Source organism: Podarcis bocagei (genome assembly GCF_964188305.1).
Source record: "Podarcis bocagei genome assembly, chromosome: 9".
Classification (NCBI taxonomy): domain Eukaryota; kingdom Metazoa; phylum Chordata; class Lepidosauria; order Squamata; family Lacertidae; genus Podarcis; species Podarcis bocagei.
In genome coordinates, this window is record NC_138134.1 from 41,637,672 (window position 1) to 41,654,843 (window position 17,172).

General features: G+C 39.9%; 1 protein-coding gene across 11 annotated transcripts in view; it reads left to right on the top strand.

Annotated features, from left to right (window-relative positions):
• The window catches only part of NR3C2 (nuclear receptor subfamily 3 group C member 2), a 139,644-nt gene that overhangs the window by 64,128 nt on the left and 58,344 nt on the right, over positions 1–17,172 (top strand). The gene's annotated exons all lie outside the window — the stretch shown is intronic.

Here is a 17,172-nt window from a genome sequence, read left to right on the forward strand (position 1 = left end):
CATTTATTTCAGGTTTTTCATAGTTCTGACAGCTGTTTTTCTTCTCTAATATTATACTGGTGGGATGCGGGTGGTGCTGTGGGTTAAACCACAGAGCCTAGGACTTGCCAATCAGAAGGTCAGCGGTTCGAATCCCCGCGACGGGGTGAGCTCCCGTTGCTCAGTCCCTGCTCCTGCCAACCTAGCAGTTCGAAAGCACATCAAAGTGCAAGTAGATAAATAGGTACCGCTCCGGCGGGAAGTTAAACGGTGTTTCCGTGTGCTGCTCTGGTTTGCCAGAAGCGGCTTAGTCATGCTGGCCACATGACCCAGAAGCTGTACACCGGCTCCCTTGGCCAGTAAAGCGAGATGAGCGCCGCAACCCCAGAGTCGGTCACGACTGGACCTAATGGTCAGGGGTCCCTTTACCTTTACCTTTAATATTATACTGGTACAGGAGGTGGGAGCATGCCCAGGATCGCTGTCGAAATATGGTTTGTTGAATGGTGCTCATCATATAACCAGGGGGACTAAGTAAAGCATAACATAAAGTGGCAGTGAATGATGGGGAATAGTTCAGTGGGGATTTGCAAAGACTGGGATGTAGGCCATGGAAAAAGAGAAAGTAATTCTTCTTTCAAAACACTAAATTTTCTTAAAGTAAATGGGTATCTGACATTAATTATTTGTGAAACTGAATGGAAAACACAGTTCTCCTTATTATCAGTTGTTTATGTATTGAGATTTTAATAAGCTCTCTTTTATTTACAAAGGTAAATGTGATATCCTGCCAGACAGAGCACCTTGGAGCCTCTCAAGTCTGATGAGTTTAGAAGAGATCTACTATGTGTGGGTCTTTTATTTCAGTTATATGTAATAGCTTTGCAGTGGATTAAGGATTACTTTCTATACTAACTGCTCTCATTACGTAGTGCGTGTCTGTTAATGGCAGGAAAAAAGGATTGGAAACATATTTCTCAAGTGACATGAATGTATCTAAGCAGCTTTTCTGCTGGAGTTTATTATAATTGAAGTGTGCTATAGCAGTTGTGATAACCAGAACTGAATGAATGCCACATAGTGCTACTTCACAGTATGAAATGTTTAATAATTCACATTCATTCTGCGTATTGCATCACTTTCTGCTCACCCAGGTTGTATACTTGATATTGTGCCTTTGTGGTACATGTGTGTACCTGTATATGATACAAAGGCAGATTGCGTACATGAAGAGGCTGGTGTGAGAGGTGTTCCATTTTAGCAAAATTTATATACTACTTACTGAAACAAAAGGCCTCTAAGTGATTTACAATAGTAGTTTTACAGGCATACAATACAGGTGACACACAATATGGAGGTGTGCTTGCAAAATACAAAATTGTGGTTATGGTAACTTCCTAAAGCAAATTCATCGAAAACCCCAAAAGTGATACTAGATTGCCTATGGCTTAATGCATTTCTCTGTGTCTGCAAATGAGAGGGTTTAAAAAAAAAATCACACAATGGCCTGCTTTCTAATTTTGTGAATAACATAAATACATAAAATTTAGCTCTAGAACTTTATGGCAGTGGTGTTAAGAAACCCAGTGAATTTCAACTAGGTATTAGCAAACTGATGGATTCAAGTTGTGAACATTTCTAGTTTAGTCTTGACAATTCTGTCAAGACAAATTTGAACTTTGTCAGTACTTGTCATCACTTCAGAAGACATGCCCAAAACCTTTGCTGTATTGGTGATTTCAGCTGCAGTCAGATGCATGACCAAAATACTCCATGATAATTTGCAGTCTTTTATATTCACTCTGAGAACGGTTTTTTATTAAACCATAGAAAGCAGGTTAAATAGCTGTGGGCTTGCATATTACGGTCAGATGTTATATGGAATAGAATCCTAGGTATATTTAGGAGGAAGAGAAGTCTGGGTGGCTTCCAGTAAAATATATAAAACTCAGTGAAACATCAAACATTAAAAACCTCCCTATAGAGAGCTGCCTTCAGATGTCTTCTAAAGGTTATATAGGTGTTTATCTGTTTGACATCTGATAGGAGAGCATTCCAGAGTGTGGGTGCTACTACCAAGAAGGCCCTTACTTACATAGAAACAGACCAGGGAAAAAGTCTGCATTTCTGTGGACATGGAGTATAATCATTGACATTTGCTTCCAAGTTTAAAGATCAAAGTGCAAGGTTTGGTTTTGCTAGTCTACCTAATTGGATCTCTGTCACAACAACAAACCTTGGTTACTTCTTGTGGTTTGTTTGGAGAGAAACAAGCCATAAACCTGGATTTGGACATCACAACAAGCCAGCAGCTGGAGCAGGGAAGGAATGGCATGATAACTTTTTTAGCAGTGTGCTTCAGCAGGCTACATTAAACTATAGTTTGTTTTAGAACTGTGGTTTAATGTGATGTGTCCATGAGTAACTTGGTTATAACTTTAGAAAAGGGAGACCGTTCATTGGTGAAACACATGCTTTCCATGCAGAATGTCCCAAGTTCAGTCTTGGAGATTTCCAGCTCTACATTTATCCGAGATGCTGACGAGTTGTTGCCAGTCAGAGGAAATATTTCCCAAAGCCCTGTAGTTTCATAACATGGGCATTTCCCACAAACTGTCAAGAAGCACATGTAGCTAGATGTCAAACTAGGAGAGAGGGGTGGGTTTTGCCTGGCCACCTGGAGGAGAGGAGAGGTGGTTTGGTGTTTGAGCAGAGCTGTGCAAAGAAGTCGGATAACTCTTACTCCAGATGTGCCCTCAATAAAAAGAGCTTTAAAAAAAAGTGGTCACATGGAGGTATCTGTGTTTCTGCTCCATTATGCTGTTTACTGTTTCCTTTTATCTAGACACTGCAGCCATATTAATGGAACATCAAAAGGCAGGAGAATAGGGAATGGATAGAGCCATTGTTGTGTTGGGAAATGTGGGTTGAAAGAAGCTCCACCAATGGGGGTAGAATAGGTGGCAGGAAAATGGAGAAGTTGAAGATGTAGACAAGATAACTGATCATGAATGGAACGGCAAAGGTTGCAGATAAGTGAAGATAGAATACAAAACCTGGGCAGCAACGGTAGTGGGATACAGGAAGATGTCAGAACACTTGCACTTTCAGAATTTATTTGCATTAAATTTAAATGGTATCTGCTTTGGTTTTAACTGGCTACTTAGATTTTTTAAAAAATTAATTGCTGGCAACTCCTGCTGGCTTTCATTGTTTGTGTTGATTTTGATCCCTTCTCTCTCCCGTATTTAGTATTTCTTTTATTTTCTAATTATCTTGCTGTTGGGTTGTTTTATTTATTGTATAGTGCTAGCCACCTTTTGTTGACTTTTGATAAGATAGGGTGATATATGAATGTTTAAAATAAAACAATAAAAAATGCCAATCAACAGCTGATGAGGAAAGAAAGATATTTTTTATTTTTATTTAAAAAGATATGCGCAGGTTGTTGATCTTGTGCGCTGGAAACTAGGTTCAAAGTCACTCTCCCTTAGCCTGGTTTTCCTCTACAGGGTTGATGCAGAGATAAATGTCATATAAACTGGAAGTTTCTATTGGCATTTCAGTCAGTGCTGATTAATTCCCTTCCTCCAAATCTGAGATCAGAGAGAGATGGAGGAGAGTTGGTAAATTATCTAGTCCTTGGTCCTTTGGCTGTAACCCAAATGTGCTAGTTAAGATCAGTGGGAATGGATCACTTAAAGTGTTTTATGAGCACAAGTTTCTTTTGCAAATATTACTTCAGTTACTCGACCAGGGATAAATCCTTGCTGGGTAAAAATATAGCAGAGCAGCTGGTAAACAAAAAAAACACAAAAAACAATAGAACAAGCCAAAAGCAATCCTTCTTATCTGACTTGGAACTTAAAATGGTCCTGTAAGTGGATGCTAAAGTCCATGTAAAAGTGTGCTTTGGTGGCTTGTAAGCTTCTGCAAAATGGGTTATTTGGAGTCTGATGGAACTTTTAAAGATTTAAATATATGTCTTGGCTATTTCTTTCGAAAGCCAGCTTCCTTATCTGTGTCACACTGACCTAATTCTACAATGTCTCTTAATATGGCTCTTGCATTGGTATCAATGAACAGAGTGTTTACTGTACACTGCTATGATATAAGCCAATTCTGCCTTTGAGGGTCCCTCTACATGTGCCTTCCTCTGTTAAGCCTACAGGTATCTGTGAAAACATAGAAGCTGTGCCAAGCACACTTGGTCCTTGTTTGTGTATTCAGCATCTTTTCTATTTCCTATCTGAAGTTCTGTGAAGACTAATAGATCAGTCTGTGCTTTCTCTATCACATAGAGAAGAAGACAGCATTAAAAATATTAACAGTGTGTATTTAAGAATGAATTCATAGGAATGCCTCTTAAGTTGGAGGAGAGTCAAACATAGGCACGATTCTAAATTCTCTGAGGAAATATGGGATGATGTGAGTTGGTGCTAGTATTCTTGATCTCCAAGCCATGTCCCATTTAAGTTAAAATATGCACACTGAAATCTAGCTGAAGTTTAGTGGGGAGCTATAGCTCAATGGGATAGCACATGCCTTGCATGCAGAAGGTCCTAGCTTCATGTTCCAACCCCAACAATTAAAAGGATTGGGTACAAAGGGATAGGAAAGATGCCTTACCTGCTGCCAGTCAAGAGTAAACAATAGCCAATGGAATGACTGCTTGCCACAGTACACAGCTTTGACAATTTGAAGTACAAGGGTTACATTCTCAGCTGCGCACACCCCTGTTCCACCATTTTAGTGACATTTCACTGATGTCTTTATGACGTTTCCGGGTCACTTCCAGGTTTGCACGTATACATGGCCACACACATATTGAAAGGGGGCTGCCTGTACACCACATTATAGTGACACTGAATATATATATATATATATATATATATATATATATATATATATATATATATATATATATGTGTGTGTGTGTGTGTGTGTGTGTGTGTGTGTGTGTGTGTGTGTGTGTGTGTGTGTATATATATATATATATATATATATATATATATATATATATATATATATATAACTGAAGCATTTTAAATGTAAATCAGAATAATTATAAGTATTGGTTCTACAGTTTTCCCATAGGCTTCCCACACACCGCAAAGTAGCACAGTTTACTGCGATGTTACAAAATATAATTATTAGCTTTTTGCTTTGTTTGGTTTACTTTGTAATGTTTTCAGCAGAGTTCAGTTTGCATGAATAAGGTGAGTTGTGTGGGTTTTTTGTATTATCCAGAATCATTATATATATTACCATAGATCGTTGGTTTTTTTTGACAAAACAGTGCACATCTTTTTGTCACTTGGCTAGAGCCTGCACAAATGCCTGCCCCAATGGAGTGACTGAATATAATTGACATAAACAAGAATAACAGGAGTGAAGAATTCTTTTGGCTGACTGGAAGCCAGCCTTTGTTCCCATGGCAACTTTTTGATGTGATGGTGCCTGGGTTACTAGCAGTGGGTTTCATTTAGTGTGTGTGCCGGAGGGGGTGGGCAGATTGGTAGCAATTTTAATGGGAATCTCACCTTTGCTAACCTAGTTTAAGGTTTCACAGTCGTCTTTTCTCCCCAACGCCCTTAACGCAGCTCGACACTGTTTTGGTTAGAAAGCTTTTAGGTATATAAAACAACAGATAAATATTAAAAGATGTTCCCCTTCATATACTTGTATTGTAATTTGGTGGCGTTTGCAGGAAGATGAATATTCCTGAGTGACTCTTAAACTACAATAGCTGGGCTTGCTGTGCTCTGAAATGAATGAGCACTTATATGGGGTAGTTCACATAAGAACGGCTGCCTAATTGCTTGCCTCAGCTTTACTACCCAGAATCAACTGTAGCTGCTTACACTGGCTGGAAATCCCAGCTATACTTCCTGCTCACTACCAGTTTACTTTCTGAATACTCTGTGCTTGCAGTGGATTGTGAAGTTCACTCACGCCTCTCAAGCATCCAGAGATGAAACACAAGCGAGTCAAGAGCCTCTACTAAAACCAGGCTGGGCTGTTTTCTGTTGAGGCTTGTATCCATGTGAATTGCTAGGTACTTCTGTAGGAACTACAGTATTCAAGGCTGTGCACATTACTTTTCTAATATTCACACATGGTTTAAGAATGGGAATGTAGCATAGTATGTTTTTCTTTCTTTCTGGGGGGAGTTCATGTCTGGTGAATTCACCCCAGGCTGTCCAAGCATTTTGTTAGATCCTCAGTGTCCTGCATTGCTCTTTGATGAACAGACATATCCTAGGAAGGGTGACCTCAGACACCGTTCTTATACTGTTTACGCAAACAGTGAATGGAGCTATCGCTCCATTCTAAAGGGTGGTCTGCACCCCTCTAGCTTCCTGTGGAAACCACTGGAAATGCCACCTGTAAATTTGAAAGATACTCACCAGATAGAGAGTCCCAAATGTGGATATTCTTCAAATGGTCACCAAGAGTGCCCCATGTATATGCACTCTATAAGAATTAAAGTCAGTTAAATAGGTTTACATGCCTCAAGTGTGTGGTATAAAGTTTATAAATTAATCAGCAATGATTAACTAGGTCCTTCCATGGGTAAATGAATGTTTCTGCCTTATCTTATCATATAATAGACTGTAATTTGTATTCAGCCTAACTGACACCAATGCTGGAGCTGTTTATGTGGCACTTGTTTTGTAAGTGAACCCAGTATTTAATAATAATAATAATAATAATAATAATAATAATAATAATGGCACTGTTGTGCCTTGCCATTGTTCTGTGCCTGTTTTCTCCAATCGGGTGCCTGCCAGATGTCTTGCTACACCTTCCATAAGCCCCACCCACTATAGCCAACAGTCAGGTATGAAGGTGTTATTGTCCAAACCATCTCGAGGGCACCAGGGTGCAGAAGACACCATCTTTTTCTCTGCCTACTGTGCATGGTTCTATATTAGCCTTCAAATAATTTCCCAGGATGGTTTTTAAAAATAGTAAGCTTTCTTAAGTAAAATCATCAGATTAAGATGACTTCCTCTTTGACCTAGACGAGGGCAGTCCAACTTTTCATCCCAAGTGGGCTGCAAGAGTACTTTGACACAGAACTCAGAGGCTGCACACTGCCTTGCCCTGTGGGGGTAAGGGAGCAAGACCCATATTTGATGCCCCCTGCCCTTGCGCTGCTTTCCCAAAGCGGTGTGAGGCACTGGGCTTGGAGAAGAAGGCACAAGGCTCTAGCAGGGTCCTAGAGCCTTCCCATCTCCCTTCTTAGAGAAAGCACTAACTAGCCTTTGGGAAGGAGGAAGGAGGACTCTAGGACCCTGTCAGAACCCTCACTTCATTACCAAAGCCCAGCACCTTGCTCACCCATCTTTGGGAAGGGCTGCGAGGGGAGGAGGTGTCAAATGTTGCTGGGGGCCATCAAAAAAGGTCTCAAGGGCCACACATGGCCTTTGTTCTGTGTGTTGGACCACTCTGATCTAGACTAATCAAAGCCAAGATGGTTAGGCTGTGGGTGAATATAACTGCCTTTTAATGCAGAAGTTGTGGAATTAGAACCGGCTTTTGCACGTGGCCCCTCTCCAGTCTCTTGGTTCTAAGTGTCTTGTAATAATGGTGACAGAACTCTGCTTTTCTCATAATTTTTTTGGACGTGAATTGCTTTGATAGTGATCCCATAAGCTGTGTTTCATCTCTGAGAAGGCACTATAGTACTATAGTATAGTACTATAGTATAACAGTACTCAGGTTTATCTGTGAGGAATGAATTTGCATTTTATGTGCATTCAACAACTTACTTGAAGAGAAAGTGGGATGAAGCCTGAAGAAGCGGCCTGATATCTCTTTGTGGCCAACTGCAATTACTAATGGAGTCTGAACTACTGAAAGCACCTAGTCAATTTTATTGAGAGTCTACAGTGTGTCTGAGCACTTTACTGAACATCGGAGTAGCAGAGTTCAGGGTCATGGAAGTGGGATAGAGGAAATGTGGTAGTGGTGGAACTGTTATTTTGTGAGAGACTATGTAGTATACGTATATTGATCTGGAGGAGAGGAGAATGAGTTCCTCAAACAGAGCAGGTGAAGCTGATTCAGCTCTAAGCAGAATATGTAAATTTTGATAAAGTATTCTGTTCACGTGATCAAGGAATGAGTGAAAGGTGTAGTGAGAATGTACAGGCTGTTTTTCCCCAGTGGATGCTCAATATGTGGTACCTAGGGGTGTGGCCAGCAGGTGTGCCAATATCAAGGAGGTTTGACTAGCTCATATATTTTTGCTACCTGCTTCATGCATTCAATAGCTATGGATACCAAATGGACTGTTAGGGCTTGTGCCTTCTGCCATTTTGTTTGCAACTAAAACAGCTTTTGCAAAACCCATTCCTCTCTACTCCAGAACAATTTTTCTTCTTCTCTAAATATGCTATCCTGACTTTGGCCTACCCCATGTTCACTATCCAGGTAGGGTACCAAATGCATGATTACGGTTGTAAAATTAAGAAAAAGTGAATTGGGGGGAGGGTACTGTAGCTCTGTAGGAAAGCACATGCTTGCATGCAGAAAATCCCATGTTTCCCATTTGAAGGATCAAGTTGTAGGCAATGTCAAAGGCCTCTGTCTCCAACTATAGAAAGCTGCTGTCTGTCAGAGTTGGGAATAGTAGGATAGATGGACAGCTTGTTTGATCTGGTATAAGGCAGCCTCCTGTGTTCTTATGTAAAAAAAGAAGAGAAATAGAAGCCAAGAGGCAGAATGAGAAGTGAAGAGTATATGATGAAGCACTTCTGGTTTGAAGAAGTTGTTTGAGAGAGGCTTGTGGTACATACCACTGCAGTTCCATTAATTTCTGCCTTCCAGATTAGAGTCTGAAGTAACTTAGCAGTTTGCCATACTGAAAACCTTGCTTCAGTTTTTACACAGAAGGAGGTATGTGTGTGGTGTTCCTCTAGGCTAAATGTAATATAGATGCTTCCCACTGATGACTCATAAATAAGAAATCAGATTTTGAGCCTGAAAAGCTTAACCCTGCAGTTGAAATGCTTTATGATGCCTGCTCTGTGATGTCCCATGGAAATGGTATCCTGTCATCTATGATGTACACATCCTATGTTGTTTGGATAGGATAACTGCCTACTAGTTCAGATTATGTTTGAAATAGATGGGTCTTGTTAATTCATTAGGCTAGTCTGTGGCATTGAGCTATGGTATGGCTAGATCTAAGAACAAGCGGAAAGAATAGTTTTCTCAAGGAAGAGTAAGGATGGAAAGTTAGTAAGAAAAATGAACATTGTTACAGAACTGGGTTATATACCATGACCTTACATTGTCCTAACAAAACTGCACGGGGAGTTAAAAGTTCTGCCTGCCAAGTTGAATGTACATTTTCTGTTGTTGAATTATAAGAGGTTGAAGCATATTCAGGCTTGCAGGGCAAGACCTTGAATGACTACTGAATTTTGTCTGGGAGACTTAAAGGTCTCTGTATTACAGAATTCTAATATTGTGAGGGCACATTTTAAACTGCTGGGTATTATATGATTTGGAAAGTTCTGTGGTAGTCACAAGTCAAAATGTTCACAGTCTTGGATGTGTGATGTCTTAAGGAGCAAAGGTGAGAAAAGACAAGTGAATTGGTTGGTTGGGAGGACAGCGAAAACTCACGAGTATAAAAAAGGGTTGGGGCCAAAACCATTTCTGAAGGTAATGGTTTTTTTCCAAGAGTAGATGGATAATACAATCTGGATCTTATTGAAACCATTGCAGCGTTTGCCATTGACTTATGCATGTTCAGTGAAGCTAAGCTAATTGCATGAAGCTTGAAAATATCTGCCTGGTTAGACAAGTTCAGGAACTGCACAGCATCTTCATTCCCAAGGCATAAGAGCATCCCTGGTTTGCTTATGGTTCTCTGGAGCCTTGAAAATAGCATTTTGATGTGTCTAGTGTCTAAGATGTGGACAAAAAGTAAATAAACTTTAGCCCGTTGAAACTGATAAGATAATAAGGTACAGCTACAGCCAGCATATATATATATATATATATATATATATGTGTGTGTGTGTGTGTGTGTGTGCGCGCGCGCGCGCGTGCGCATGCTCTAAGAGAACTCAAAACTAATTCTATATCAAACTGTGGGAAGTTTACATGTCACTATGCACAACTTCTCATCATACCCTTTTATGTTTTCTCTTGGTAGATGAACCAGAAAAAAAGGAAAATGTAGTAGGAAGGAGTATATATTACATAATTTCAATAGCCCGCTGAATTACTGTGCACGTAATTCAAATTCTTCTACATTGTTTACTTTGGGATGTGAATTGCATAGAGTTTCAATGAAAATTGTTGGTGACAAAACCAATGAATAACTGAATAGCCCATGAAAGAGTTGTGTCAAATCTAATGTTATTTCTTTTTTTCCTTTCAAATGTAGCTAATATTTTAAGAGTGCAAATGTTCAAGGTTGTATGTATTTCAAATTCTTTGCATTTACTTATTAATTAGTAATTATATTAGAAAAGGTGTAGAGAGCTAGCTCATAATTACTCATTTGGGCTTAAATAAAATGCAGAAATTTTGGGACGTGTTTGTTCAAGTTTAGTAGTTAGAACTTGAAAACAAGCATTCCAGACATGATTTCTCATAATGGTTTAAATTTTTCCTCATATATTTAACATCTGGTTTGAGAAGGATAATAACCTGAATAATCAGCTTTTAAACATGATTATCTAATTTTATTGATTTTTAAAATAATGCAAAATCCATCCTTTTTAATTAAAATTCTGCAGAAATGTTACCAAAGCCAACTTAGAAAGCCAAAAGTGGACTTATGGAAATAGTTTGTCAAGGTCGGTAGTTTAAAGCCACCATTAGCATTGTTAAGCACATCAAATAAAGCTCATTTCCATTCATTCCCTGCAAAAGTGGGTAATGAATTACTCCGAGAGAAATGTGAACTAGATGCAGAAAACTTAGCATACAGAAATAAAATGGTTCATCTAATAACACAGTTCTACTAAAGCTGCAATCCTGTATCTGATTACTTGGGAGTAAGCCTCCATCAAATTCAATTGAATTTACCCCTGAATAAATAATAGATAGATGAATGCACTGTAAGCCATTCCAATTTATTATTTGTAAACTCTCAAGAACGCACACACTGAAGCCAGTTACAATTCTCTGTAGCCTTCTCTTCTTTCCTTCTAATTTTCTATTGTTTTCTTTTGCAGAGCCATTGGCCCACCATGGCTAAGCATGACTGAGCAAGGCTGAGAGTGCACAGAGTGAAAATTTTGCTCTTCCCCTGGTCCAGTAATTCTCCTGGTCCTAGTAATTTTGCTCTTCCCCTGGTCCAGCTGCACTATCCAGAGCTAAGCCATAGTTTGGCTTAGTGTTAAGTCAAAACCCAGCCTCGTGCTTCATCTCCTTCTGGCAAACATTGAGTGATAAGCAAAGAGCAAACCATGGCTGCAGCTTGTAGTATATCTGGAGCAAGAGGAACCATGGTTTAGCTGGAGCGAGACAAACTATGGGCTTGTGCCTAAGCTTCAGGTGGCTCAGCAGCAGGACCAGGGGACTACAAAGCAGCCACAGATGTAACTCCATGCACTCACATGCTCACTTGTTCATGCTTCCCCCATGACTCATCTTAGTGTTATATACAAAGCAAGCCACTGTGTTGCTGGTTTATACATTTCTGCTGCCCTGTGGGAGGCCACTTCATATCACTTCATATGAGAGTGATTACTGTGAAAAAAGTCTAATGTGAATTGGGCGCTATTCACTACAAACTGAGTTGAGAGAAGAAAGAGATTTGAGAGAGCGAGTTGACAGCCCATTTGGGAAATTATGATGTTTTGTTCACTCAGTAGTAAGAATGCTATTAAACTGGAGTGTATAAACTCTCTTCTTGTGTGGCCTATCACACACGATCTATCACACACCTCTCACGTAATGGCTATTTGAATTAATGTGTCTGTGAAGTTTCTCATGTTTATTTCTCATTTTTCCTTGTCTCTTAATGTTGTTAGGTGTGCAGAGATTTTGCACAACCGACTTGAAAGTGCTATCACATCCTTGGTTTTTACGTGGGTTGAGGAATAACAAAACAGGGGGGGATTTCAATGATGTAACCTTTGTTATATCTTTTATAACACATCTGTTAGATTTTTTTATAAGACATCTGAAGGCAGCCCTGTTTAGGGAAGTTTTTAATATTTTAATATTTAATGCTGTATTTCAGTGGGGATTTAATCCCCATTTCAGTGGGGATTTTGCAGGAGAACAGGGAAGATTGTGTCATTAGAAGACATAGGAAGTTGTGTTCCCAGGCTTTTACTGTGAGAGGGGCAGCTCCAATGTAGACCTGTTATTTGGCCTCATCTTTTTTGTTGTTGTTTTGTACCTCATGGCAGAAGAAGAGCACTATCAATTATTCTATTTAAAAAATGGTTTCATCTATGAAGAAGGCATTATGCCTTGGAAACCTTGGTCATTACACCAAGCAAACAGAGCTTAGCTTACTCTCTTTAACAATACAGTGGTACCTCAGGTTACAGGCACTTCAGGTTACAAGCGCTTCAGGTTACAGACTCCACTAACCCAGAAATAGTACCTCGGGTTAAGAACAGACCTCAGGATGAGAACAGAAATCGTGCGGTGGCGGCACGGCGGCAGCGGGAGGCCCCATTAGCTAAAGTGGTACCTCAGGTTGAGAACAGTTTCAGTTAAGAACAGACCTCTGGAACGAATTAAGTTCTTAACCTGAGGTACCACTGTACAGCTTGATTTTGTTCTGATATTGGGAAACTCTGTCCTCCAAATATCATAGAAATAAATTACTTGGGGACTGAGTGCTGGGAGAGTATTTTTGTTATTGTCATCAAGGTAAATGCTTCCATTGTGATGTAAAGTGCCTCTGTCGGTTCTCCTTCAGTTGCCTTTGTCTGTAGTTTCATTTGACCTAATAAATCCAGTGAGAGCAGAACTGCAGATTCGTTGCTGAAATAAAGTATGAAACCACATTTAATGCCACCCTGTATCAGGTTACAAATATAGGTACAGATGAATTATAGCAGCAACCAGCCTTAGTGCTTTTAGGCAGGGTTAGATATCACTTACTTGCACAACTAAAATGTAAAATAACATTGCTCATCCATTCATATACATTTGCAAGGGCTTCCCTGAATGTATAATAAATAAGCCATTGTCATCATCCAACAATTGCCAGACAGTGTTATGCTGTTATGTAATGAATGTATAAATATCACAATGAGTAGGGCTAGTAAGCCTCACAGATTAGCAGAGGCAAAACGGGAGGAGGAGCATTATTTCCAGTGTGGGATTAATGCACTGAATGCAGATTCATTTAAAAGGCAGTTTAGTTATATGCATGTAAGAGGCTCAGAGCCAATACAATCCTAGTTCCTAATCTGGTCTGAGCCACTGATATTTGTGACATGGCCTAGGATAAACTGCTTGACCTCTTCCTGGCTCAGCTGTTGCAGCCATAAACCAGTACAAAGGCAACTGCTTGTATTTAACCTACAAGAAAGGAATCAGGATGAGATCTAATCACACAAGTAGCTCCATGTGCCCAATGGGGCTTTGGGTTTAAGTTTCTCGAAGAACAGCCACATGACAGATCACTTTTGCAACTGTGTAGGCTCTTAAAATTAGATTGGTAGAAGGTTCCCAGACCCTATCACAGTGTGTGTGCTTTTTAAAAAAAATAATTCCACTGGGCGTGCCCAAGCCCTCGGGTGCACCTGAAACAATTGTTTGGATCCCAGTTTAAATGGCACCCCTAAGTGCTTTTGTTAACTCTCACTTTCATAATGAATGTGAACTCCCACTCTCATAATGAATGTGAAGGTTACATAATTTTGAAGCTGGAGAATTTTTAGACTGCAGACTTCCACTTTCTAATGTCAAATTATCCTGACACCATAATATACCATTTATGTAGCTGTGCACAATTATGAAATAGTCTTTGTATAGCTGAATAAATTTGGAACTTGATCTAAAACTCTTCTGGGGATATTTTTACTTTGCATCATAAAAAGCTGACAGAGTTAAAATTAGTGAGCTTTTAAGACTGTGGAATTTATGTTGTGTGCAAGGGGAAATAGGAGGACGTAAAGGTCACTGTTGAGCTCATCCTGGTTCAGGGGTTTGAGAGTAAGAAGGGGATCCGGAAGCCATGCCTCTCATTACATCGGCATGCAGTACACAGCACAGGCACTGCATTTTAAGCAGCATAATGTCAAAATCACACATGTAGTTTATAGTATTTTAATTATCACTCTACGATTCACCACTATGCTCCTTCAGTTTAGACACATTAGCACTGTTCACAGGTTCTGTTTTCCTACTTTGAATGCCACCCTGCCGCATTCAATTTATGGTGGAAAAGTCATCTCCCTATTTTCCTACCTGGATGTTAGCCAATACTGCCCTGCAACAGTAGTCAGTGACATGGTTTGATGGTGGTGACAGTTTGTAACTCCCCATCTTTCTGCATTACCAGTGCTCCTGACTCCTTGTCTTTATCATCTCTCCCTCTCCTGAGCTGGTGGATTTCTTGGAGAAACTCCTTTTCAATCATGGTACCAGTTTTTACACTGTAGGGCAAGGGAAGACCCCTGGTCAGTTTCTTTAAAAAATACTACTGCTCTGTAGTATTGACCTTGAAGCCTTGACGTTCATTCATGTTCTTTTAAAGGAAGAAATGTGATTATCTTTTTAGAAGACTGAGAAAGTATAATAATGAATCAAAGCAGGTCTGGGTCTTGCATCCTAAAATACTTAAGAGGGAGCTACAGCAGAAATCCTCCAAGTTAAGACCCCTCTCAAGTGCTCCCAAGCTGTCTTCTCTTGAATCTGTTTCTTTTTGCCTAATGTCAGTCCTTGCCATCAAATAGTTGTCTTTTCCCCCAGTTCAGCTAGAGCTGAGCCTTTCTACCATAACTAAGAAAAGGAGGAGTAGCAATAGCTGAAGTTGTTGCCTGGAGTGTTTGTGTAAGAGCCAGGGTAAACGTGCACTGAACTTTTGGACAGCTCTTTCCCCTACCACTGGAAACTCCTGTTTTCTGTTCCCCAACTGCAGGCGCTGCTAACATCTGCCCATCTTGCTTGCTATTAGACTTGTCAGATTTGTCCTGTGTGATTGCAGCTGAGCAGAGGAGTTGCTAAGGTGAAAGCCTGAGTTGAAGGCCTACCATGCCTTGCCGTTGTGCAAGAACCCACAGTCCCCTCCGTCCCTTTTAAAAACCTAAAATAGTCGGATGTGCAATCATCCTTCCAACACTGGAGCGCACACACAGCCTTTAAAAGGAAAAAGGGCATCTTCCTCCGCGGCCATCAATTGATTTAAAACTTTCATGCCAGCATAGCGACAGCAGGAGAAAGTCTCAAAAGTGCTTTAAGTGGCATGTATGAATTCAGTCTCAGATATTGCTGCCAATTACTACCAGCCATTAGCTAGCAAGGGTAATGAGCAAGCCAGTTACCTGAAATGTGCTTGAAGCTCACTACCCCCCAGAGCTTTCTTTTGAAAATTGCTTCCCCTCCAACATGTAAGCTATACTTACATAGAGCAGCCGTAGAGTCTACCAAGGCAGGCAGAGGTTGGCAGGAGCAGGGAAAAGCCACAGAGCAGCAGTGCCCATGCATATTTCTCCACTTCTACTGCAACTGCTTCTCCTCCTCCTCCTTTTATCAGCTAAGAGCCCTGAGCTCCAGCTGTGCTAGGAAAATGGTCACTTCTAAATCCTAACCTAGATTCCTCCCTTGAAGCTCTTTTGGCTTCAGCCCCTTCTCTCTTTGCTAAGCAGCACTCCTTTCCCTCAGAGAACTGTCTTTTCCCTGGGCATTCATTCCGGTTGCTATATCTAATGCTTGGTTAAAGGTAACAGACATGGATATAAAATTATCATATGATTCTGAAGCTCCCATTGATGTGCATAATAGTGAAATTAAATACTTCCCGTGGTTAAGGCAGGTCTTCTAGCTCTGAAATTATGCTCTAGCCCCAGAGACCAGCCAAAAAAAGATGTTTATGGCCCAAGATGCACCTAGCAGAAGAAGATGAAATCTCACACATCCCCATTCATCAGTGCTATGGCATCCTCAATGCCTCAGAAGCAGTAGACTTTGGTAATGGCTGTCATAGCTATGGAGAGTAGAGAACTTAATTACAAGAAAAGGGGGCGTTACCAGGAAAAAGAACAGCAGGGAAATGACATTCATTTTATTTAGGGAAGGGCAGCACCCCTGATGGGACCAGTATGTGAATTGAGTAGTGCTTACAGGAAGCTTTTAAGCAATTGCCATCAGTGGTGGGGAGACTGCTATACTATCATTGGCTTAGATTGCTGAAAGAGTGGAGAAATCACTTGCCTGCTAGGGATGGTGGAGAAATTCAATTCAGTACACATTTAACACGGAACCCATCAAACCTGCAGTTTCCAAAATAATATGTGAACCAATATACATCCAACCTTCAAAAGTTGCACTTACCAGAATGCTATTTGGAGTGGTGTGTGTGTATACAAAGACAGAAGTGTGTGTATACAAAGACAGAAATATTCTAGTGAAATTTTGTGAGTCCCTACTTTTAAGGTTTTTAATCAGGCCGTGACTAATGGACATACTTGAGTAGAACTTTTCAGTGCACTCATTTAAAGAACTACTCAGGTGTAAGTTACATTGAATTTAATGGGACTTGCCCCTAGGCAAGTGAGTATAGTAGTAGTAGTAGTAGTAGTAGTAGTAGTAGTAGTAGTAGTAATAATAATAATAATAATAATAATAATAATAATAATAATAATAATTTATTATTTATACCCTGCACATCTGGCTGGGTTTCCCCAGCCACTCTGGGCGGCTTCCAACAAAATATTAAAAATACAATAAAACATCAGACATTCAGATGTAGTTTGGATTGGCATTAATCTCAACATTTAATGCCTGTGCATTTGGTCTTCATAAAATATGTTTTTAAAGCATATGCTGTTTTTTTCTTAATGGATAGCCTACTGTAATGTGTAAATGCATTCTTCATATGTTTCCTTGGTGATTTTGAGGAGATAAAGGAGGTATATTCCAAGGAGGAGTTGGGTTTTTTGTGATTGCAGTTTTTGTAAATTGTAAGTTTTCAAAACTATTTTAAAGATGTATTTTAAATTGTTGTAATCCACCCTTGGGCATTAGGGT